This window comes from Cyprinodon tularosa, unplaced genomic scaffold (assembly GCF_016077235.1).
Source record: "Cyprinodon tularosa strain WSP-4 unplaced genomic scaffold, ASM1607723v1 ctg38, whole genome shotgun sequence".
Lineage (NCBI taxonomy): Eukaryota > Metazoa > Chordata > Actinopteri > Cyprinodontiformes > Cyprinodontidae > Cyprinodon > Cyprinodon tularosa.
This window is the reverse complement of record NW_024039096.1, coordinates 2,178,079-2,187,745: the sequence shown is the minus strand read 5'-3', so window position 1 is coordinate 2,187,745 and position 9,667 is coordinate 2,178,079.

The following is a 9,667-nucleotide window of genomic DNA, read 5'->3' as shown; positions in this document are numbered from 1 at the left end:
TTTTTCCTTACATTGGCTCCGCTCTAAACTGATTTTCACCCTTGTCTTGCTTCTTTTTTAGCTTTTTGAATTGAATCTGAAAAAATGTAACCCTGAGAAGAAGCCCTTTCCCAGACCTGTGATTGAGCCTTAGCTCCACCTCACATGACTACCACTGCATGAAAAGTGGGATTTTCGTCAGTATGCGGCACTGTAGATTGTCGTGGAACTTCGGCTTAGCGGCAGTTTACGACAATTTGCAGGCTTCGCCGAAAACTCCCGTAAATTGTCAGAAATTGACGTGGACTCTCTTAGGCAGTGTTCCCCCCATGCCTCCCCCCCATGGAATTCTAGGGGAGGCTTTAACATGTAAATGAACATGCTGTGAGCTATACAAATGCAAACCAGGGTTGCAGGGGGGGGGTTTACCCCAAGTGACATCTTTCTGGGTAAGAAAATCTCTGATACAAAGAGATCAGGCTCAGTATAGCCTCTTACATTTTAGCTTGAATTGATTTATTTAATTAAAGTATAGAGACCAAAACAGATCTTTAGCTGACATTGCAATACATTTAGAGCAGTAATTATAAAAAAAAAAATTGCATTTAAGATAAAAAATAAAATGTTGTCTGTCAATATGCTCAATTCACAATTACTTAAGTGTAAAAGTTTCAAGAAATGAGTCTGAGATGATTCACTTTATAACATGGCGCATTATCCTGTTGGAAGTAGCCATCAGAAGATTGATACACTGTGGTCATAAGGTCCGGCCAGGTCAAGATCCGCAATTGCAATCGCACCAAACAGGAAAAAGAACATCGACAAATTCCGGTTCGTCAAATTAAAATATAGCAGCAACAGATCGGTGACTAGAAATTACAGCACAATTCTTATATATATATATAAAAAAAAAAAATAACACTGTTTATTTAAATGATTGGATCCAAACTATTGGTTATTCACCAACGAGGAAGCAGATTTCTCATCTCCATCAAAATATTTATTTTATACCGAGGGACTTAGACTTTAATCAAATCCATTCAAAAGAAACTTCTTATTACAGGAATGAAAAGAGATGCTGAGTTTGGAAGTAGTGAACAAGTTCATTCAAAAAAAAAGCAGTTTTGAATTATCCTTATCCCCGTTACAAAAATCTCCAAAAATATATATATATATATTTGGGCAGAAACTGAACATATGCTGGATGATGGTGGGATTTTTTTAATATGTCATATTAAATTAAGCACTCACAGGGTTCATACAGGAATGAGTGACTCTAATTTAATGCTATTTTAATGCTATTTGAAATGATTTTAATGCCATCAACAAGAACCATGTACACAAGTTATTAGTGTACATGAAATATGAAGGAGCTGCAAGCAGAGTTCCATGACTCCTGTATGTATGTAAACAAACACACACACACACACACACACATATATACGTATATATATATCGTCTAGCCTTTTCTCCGCCTGGAGCGATATAATATATCTGACGAAATTGTTTTTATAAGCATTTTTTATTAAAGAATTATAAATACTTCGATAAACATATTTAAATAATTTTAGTGCCAATTAAGGCCTTGATAAAAAAAAAAAAAAAAAGAATGATTTTTTAATTATTTTTATTGATCCGCGGACACCCTGGTTCATCTCGCGCATGCTCTGTACGATCTCCAAGAAACTCAGAGCGGCGCGGTGTGCAGCCACAGAGGAGGATGGATGCTTTGCTTTGTGCAGGCGGTCTGGAGCGGAGAATGGGGGATTTCGGGGTAAAACTCCTCTTGGACGCGATGGCGACTCTGCATCGAACAAGACGAACTCAAAGAAGAGATGCTAGCGGTAAATATATGTTCGATTACTGCCTGCTAAGCTAAAAGCGGCCTAGCCTGAGCTACGGCTAATAGCGGCTAATAGTAGCCTTGCAAGAACAAGCTTTATTAAAGTGTATTTTTTGTGATTTACAGGAAGCAGTACGCCGTCTTCACAACTCGGAGACTAATTGCAGGCGCTTTGAACCGGAGCAAGGGTAAGATTTAAAGAATATGCTTTCATTCTGCGGTAAAAGGAAATGGATACCGATCATACCTTTACATTTTGTTTTCACAGACCTCCTATTTGCTCGGAGCCATCTGGGCAAGTCCAGATTTGCAAGATGTTGATAAAGACGACATTGTGTGTAAGTGACTTGTTTTAATGTTTTCTCCTTCCTTGTTACTGTGACTTGCGTTTGATTTTTTATTTATACCACTCTCATTTAATTGTTTTCCAGCTGCCTGTAAGACGTATTTTCAGACGGTACGCAGGAGCTTCAGATATACGCAGCCAGCCAACACGCTGCGTGCGGAGGCTATCTGCTCGGAGTCGGGCCATAAGAAAGAGGGTAAGACTTTATTTGGTGACTATTTTTCAGGTGCATTGATAGATGTGTTGTGTCCATACGCAGTGCGCTGATTCATTGTTTTTTTTTTCAGCTGCTGAAAGCGAGGCAGAGTGTGCTAGCAGATGAGGAAGTGGAACTCTGGAAGTCTGCCTTCCTCGGCGGTGTCTCTGGATGGATTGTACGGTCGCCGCCATTTCGTAGGCCGGATCTCACTGAACTCTGTGTTAAGCTGCAGTCCCGGTTAGAAGCGATGCCGAAGTACAGGGCCACGCACAGTAGGCGTCTGCACATCGGACCTGCCTCGGAGGGAATGCTGCCAGTTACCTCCAACCCCGAGGAAGCAAACGGACCGTTCACGGACTTTTAATTTTTAGAAACGCATGTGTTTGGATACGCGTTGTATATAGTTGTGTGTGTTTTAATAAAGCTCTTTCTTTGCATAAAAAGCTTCCTGGCAAATCTTCATTTCCTGTATAAATTCATTCATGTCCTTGATGGTAGCATAATAATTGTGTAGTAGAGTAGGATAACATAAATACACACCATATGAATGAATAAATATATGAATGAATAAATATATGAATGAATAAATAAATATATATATATATGAATAAATATATATATATGTAAATTTGTATGTAAATATATATATATGCCAACCAATCACGAGCGACTTCACTTGTTTAAAAAGAAGTGGTTCCGTCCAATACTCAGTAAGAAAATTAAAGCCTGGTGTGGCCACGTGTGGTTTTGCTGCCAATCACGAGCGATTTTACTTGTTTGAGAATAGTGGTTTCAGCCAATACTGAGAAGGTTATTCAAGCCAGACCTGGCCAGCCGCGCGGGTTTGCTGTATTCATATGCTAATTAGGGCCATTAGTACAGCTGATCGCTCTCCACATACGTCATGGTACGTTTCCGACAATTTGTGGCACGACAAACGCGGACAAGCACGGTTTGCAAATTGTCGGAAACTGACGAAAATCAGGCAGATCTGCGGGAGTTTACGGGGGTTTACGGGGACGAAAATCTCACTTTTCATGCAGTGTACAACCTGTTATAACTATTGGTGTGGAATCCTTTCTTGATGACGTTGGCATAAGTACACATTTATTTCTTACCCGTCAAAATTTTTAAATCAATTATTATTATACTTTCCTTTTATAACAAACCACTCCAGGCGTGGGTATATTATTTTTGATAAATTAACCATTTTGATGAAAAAGTTGAACCCATCATTTTTAAAGATGCAGTGCAGAGTTTTCTAGTGATACTGCCACCTGTGGCCAAAAAATGGAACTGCAGCTCTCTTCTCATTTTCGTAGCTCACCCCTTTATTTATTTTTTTTATTTTTTTTGTGTCTACCTTTTTCACCTTAGCTGGAGTTGGTGTCTGATCTGCTGGTCGCTTATGAGGATCAACAGCATCCATCTTGAATATAACGCTATAATATAACGCTTCGATTGTTTGTTAGATTGGACCCATTCAACATGGAAGCCTTTGACGTCACACTGACAGAGCAACGCAGGATCTTCTGACCTGAAGCGCATTCAGGGAAAACAGGCTACAGGCTTGAAGATGATGAGCGCTGAACTACTGAGGCGTCAATCTGCTCATCAGATGATTTTTAGTCGTAAAGGGCCAAATTAAAAGTATATTTTAAAGAAATTTCTTTGTAAAAACTTACAAAATATCTCTTTAATAAAAATAAAATAAACACCTGAGAAAGTAGCTTTATAGTCAAGCAACAGATGCACAAAAAATAAACTGAAACTCCATTCCCTCTTTAATGTTTACTACATATAATTTAATTTTTTTCTTTTTTTATTATTTCTATCTGGTGAACTGTGATGTTCAAAAAGTACAGAGATTAACTGATAAAACAGCTTTTTTTACAGTCAATGGATGGAAGCTGATCAAATAAAGCTCACTTGCGCATTTTCTCTGCCGTAATCTCTTGTTCCACCTTCAGTTTGATGTTTAAAGGAATAGTACACCCAAAACATGATTAGCCTTCATTTTCTACTCACCCCCATGCTGAACAACACTCTGGAGTACTTTTTTGATATCTCAAATGCATCTGGAGATCTGGGAGGCTTCTTGCTGTCTGCTGACATTCAAATAATGGAGGTCTATGGTGACCGAGACAGAAAGGTCCATAAAAGTCCACAAAAAACGTGTCAATATTCCTCCATACTGCTCGTCCAATGTATTCCAAGTGTCCTGAGTGGGTAGCGTCCAGAATTTACTCGAAACGAAGTCATTTAGAATGTTTTTAGAGCATAAACAGTAGTGTATAGGATTTCCTGAAAGCGAGCACATGCGCGCTCACGACGCTACAGAAGCCGGCAGACCAAACCAGATGAAAGTGCGCATTCAGCGTCTGCTCTGCCGATAATGCAAGCGTAGAAGAAGAAATGTGCTGTTTACCTGTGCAAAGAAAGAAACAACGAAAGAAAAATGTCTGAGGACTTCAGTGTTGAGGAAGAGCATGAGTTCTTTGCCGAGCTGAATGCGCTGGTTTGGTCTGCCGGCTTCCGTAGCAAGAAGACAGCAAGAAGCCTCCCAGATCTCCAGATGCATTTGAGATATCAAAAAAGTACTCCAGAGTGTTGTTCAGCATGGGGGTGAGTAGAAAATGAAGGCTAATCATGTTTTGGGGGTACTATTCCTTTAATGGTTGTGTCCAAGGATATCCTTAGTCTGAAGGGATCCCTTAACGTCATAAATACAGGTTAAAGACTCTTTTCCTAATATAACATTCTTGGTTGCTTCTCTGACCTTTTCAGGTATCGCTACCAAAGCTGCACCAACAAGTTTGGGGTCAAAGCAGTTTGCAGTTTGCAATCCACACCAACTTGTGCCAAGGCCAGTTCTACTAATACAACATGACCCACAGAATGAACCCTCATGTGTTTTTGGCAGCACAGAGTCTCTGTGGGCCATAGAGAGTCTTGCTGCACAGCTGCATTACAAAGGCTCCGCCCAGTTTGATCCCACCAAGGTCTTCCTCCAGTTTACTGAAAAATCCAGACTGAAAAAGAATTATAAAAGTGGTCTTTATATTTCTTTAGGCCTTTTATTCCTTACATTTTAAGTTTTTTTTTTTATAAAAGTATGTCTGAGTAGGACTGAATAATAAAATCAAATACTCCTTTCTTTCGGGGTCACCAAACCACAGCTTTTAAAAAAAATGCTTCATAAGAGACCTTTAGAAAATCAGTTTTTCCCTGTAGATACCAATAACACGACAACAGCGTGCTGATTTTAGGTTAGGGATGTGCTACTTTCAGCCTGCTGTGAGCTTTTCTCACTAGTGTAGCACCTAGAAAGAAAATAGCTGCAAAGAATTTCCAGACTAGGAATAATAAGAAAGAAATACAGGAAAAAATATTGCCCACCGACAGCTTTCTTTAGTTTCTGCGTTTTGCTTTTTGTCTTGAATGTTTCAGTCAAAAAATAACCTAATATGTTTTTTCTCTCAAATTATGAATTTGTGTTGGTAAAACTAATCTAATTCCAGCTGTATAGGGAGAATATTTCCCCCCTAAGACTAGTAAACTGTGCCGACCTTGGCAGCAAAAACCATCTTTAAGTATTTTTGCTAACTGATTAGAAGTTAATTACATTGGAGGGTTTTCAAAGATTAGTAGCAAGTCTAGGCTTTGGCTGGGCCTCTAGAGGCCAAATGTCATTAAGTTCATCCTAATCTTGTTTCTCCTAATCTGAGATGGATTGTAAGGCTGTACAATTAATTGCATTTGCAATATAATCACAACTTAAGAAAGCCTTAATTTTCCAATTGGGGAGGAACTCAGTATTGGTCAAGTTTCCTTTAATAAAAGTAACACTGTAGTTAGAACTCCAGTCCTTTAGATGGCAGTAATGTGCATAAAGTGGGTTTAAAGCCACGCAGCAGAGAAGCGAGAGCAGTTTCAACTGATCTCTATTTATTTAGTGGATTAATGATAGACCGAAAAAACTAAAGTCACATGCCGCCATCTTGGAACACCCCACTTTCACGGAGTCGCGCCATAAAAATGCTTTAAATGTAATCAAATACCATAACAATGTAAATAGGAATAGAACTCTGCATTTAACCCATCCCTTTGGGGATGCCACTGTGCGGGGCCCAGGGAGCAGTGTGAGGTTGAGGGTCTTGCTCAGAGACCCAAAGTACCATTTATGGGGATTGAACCGCGTACTTGCAACCTTCTCAGAGATCAAGCGCATTGCTCTAACCACTAGGCTAACACTCCCCCAATGCAATACATGTATATTGCATGTTATGCTCTCTCTCCTTTTCTCATAATAGCTTTGCCTCATCTGTCTCCATCCTGAAGAGAAATATCAGCTGTGCTGCTGCCATCAACACCTTTTTTTATAGATGTTAGATATCGGCCTGTTTTTCAGTGTAGTCCTGTTTCTCTGACTGTGACTGGCTTGATGTGCTCTCTTTATCATATGACATGGGAGCTGGCTCGGAGCTCGTCTGCCTGGCTGTGTGTTTCCTGGGCGGGGCCGCCTTTTACAGCTGCTTTTTGTGTCTCTGCTTCTGTCTCCTTGAACCCCAGTCGGCCTCAGCAGATGGCCGCTCACACTGAGCCTGGTTCTGCTGGAGGTTTCTTCCTGTTAAAATTGAGTTTTTCCTCTCCACTGTCGCTACAAGCATGCTTAGTGTGATGGATTGCATTTGAGTCAATGAGTCAATGCAATCAACTGGTTTTCCTTAGATAGAAAACTTTGAATCAATTTGACTGTATAATCTGGTTGAACTGTAAAGTGCCTTGAGATGATGTGTTGTGAATTGGCGCTATAGAAATAAACTGAATTATGTATTCTTTTTTTTAGCACTTTTTTGTACAAATATTCACGTTTCATGTATGTGCAAAGGAAAATCTAAATAAAATTAAAATGGACATAATGTTAAATTGTTAAATCACAATTTAGATTGTTTGGAAAATCTTTCAGCCATCGTCTTTTGTGTAGTATGGGAACTTGCTAATTTTTGCCAAACCTCTTTTATACTGTTGAATGAAAAATGTCAACCTGGACTAATACTGGTAGTCCTATCAGTTGTAGGGAGGGTCACCACTGTTCCTCTTCTCTTTTTTTTTTTTTGTCATTTGATAATAAAAGCTCTCAATGTGTTTTGTTTTTTGTTTTTTTAGCCCAAAAGCCTTAGAAATGTTTTCTTTTCTGGGGCTGATAGATTTCTGAGTCGTCTACTCTTTATTTTCTTATGTGTTGCATATAGGGACCTTTCAGCTTTCTGCATTTCGCCAGACAAGTTCTATTTAAGCAACTGGACTGCATGAGAATAGTAAAAATGAACTGGAAAAAAATATTTTACAATAATAAAGTTATAATTAAAAATGTGGTTAATGATATTTTCATATATGTTTATATTAGTTTAGACATTGCTTTCCCCTAAATAAGTAAAATCCTGATTTTAAAAAGCCACTATTACCTATTACCAATAGCTAAAAATGTGACAATAAAACAAAAAAAGAACATTTAAAAGACAGAAAACACTTTTTTTCTTAACCGTTTTATTGCACAATAACTGTAGAGTTAACAAGTGGCTTTTTTAACAGGTTTATTACTAAACAGAGCTCCAGGATGTCCTGATAAAGGTCAAAAACCGACTTTAACGCAGTGCCTCGCAGAGAGACGGGTGACTGAATGAGTCGGCTGAATCAGTCTGAGTGCTCCTGCCTCTCCTTCACTCACCCCCCTCTGTGCTCTGCCTCTTCATTCAAAGAGCTACACCTGCTGGACATTTATAGGAGCTGCTTCAGCACGCATCAACACACAGGGAGAAACTGTAACATATCCTGATCACTCTAAGCCTTATTTAAATAGTATTTTATTTTTTGGCTTTGATACGTGACCCTGATGTGTAGATCATGCAGACAATTTAGTTTTGCATAAATCTGCACACCTCCAGTCTCTCAATCTCTTTAAAGTGAATCCAGCGAGGCTCCGGCAATAAAATCAGTTTGATGACAGGCAGCTTAACGGGGCAAACAGAGTCATGACTCCAGAAAGCTGCACGCAGCAGGTAATCAACTTTGGCAGAAAGGCACATTTGCATGAAGACTGAGGGATTTGCAATCAGCTGGAGTCTTTGGCTCAGGTTAATGCCCACATTAAATTCCTGAAGGTTTTTTTACACCATCTTTTCGCCCCTCATTCCACATCCAGCTTATAATCATAGCCTAAATGTACATCAGATTAGGATCTCCTCCTGCCATTTGACGGATCAGGTACATAATGGGATGAGACTCCCATGAGGCGAAAGCAAATAAATGAAGGTGTCTGTCAATATCCATGCAGGGGGGTGGTTATTCAGGCAAAGCTTAGGAGAAAGATTCACCTAATACAGGGGTCGGCAACCTTTAACACTGAAAGAGCCATTTGATCCGGTTTCCACGGAAAAGAAAGCACTGGGAGCAGCAAATACTTTATGACATCTAATATGAATTTATTTATGAACGCATTTATTAAATACAAAGAATAAAAAAAATTTTTAAAACAACACGCTTCGGGGTTAACCCCAGCCGTACAGAACACTTATTAGTGCTTTGACTACCCTTTGAAGTTGGGCTATCATCTTATCTAAAATAAAGTGAACACTGTATATATTGCTTTTTCCTACCTTTACACTTTGTATAAACAACTAAAGTGTGTTGCTTATGAAATCCACGAAGTGCTACGGAGAAAATTAAATTTTATCTAATGAAAACATTTTGAACATTTTGAATTCTTGAAAAAATAATATACGTCCAGTGTTAGGCACGTTACTTTGAAAAATCAATTAGTTATAGTTACTAGTTACTTCTCCCAAAAAGTTACTGAGTTAGTAACTGTTACTCTACAATAAAAGTAACTAGTTAGTAGTAAAAGTAACTATTGCGTTACATTTTCAAGTGTATGAAATGATGGGCTTTCAGAGCATGTTGCGGAGCCTTGACCTGAATTTCAAAAATAAATTGGGGGGAAAAAGAACTGTGTCACTAAACAATGAAAAATAAATATTTGCAAAATATCTGCATAAATATTTATTTAACCTGGTTAATGGGACTTCTGCTCCTGAACCTCTGCGCACAGCGTCTGCAAATTGGGGCTGTACGAAGTCACTCATCTTTACGCAGGACTGTAAGCTGTCATCAGTCAATTAAATACTTAGTTCTTTTTTTTTTTTGTAATTTATTTTCTCAAGCCACTCAGATCCGCAGTATAAGGATGAAAGAGCCGCATGCGAGCCGCATGCCGCGGGTTGCCAACCCCTGACCTAAT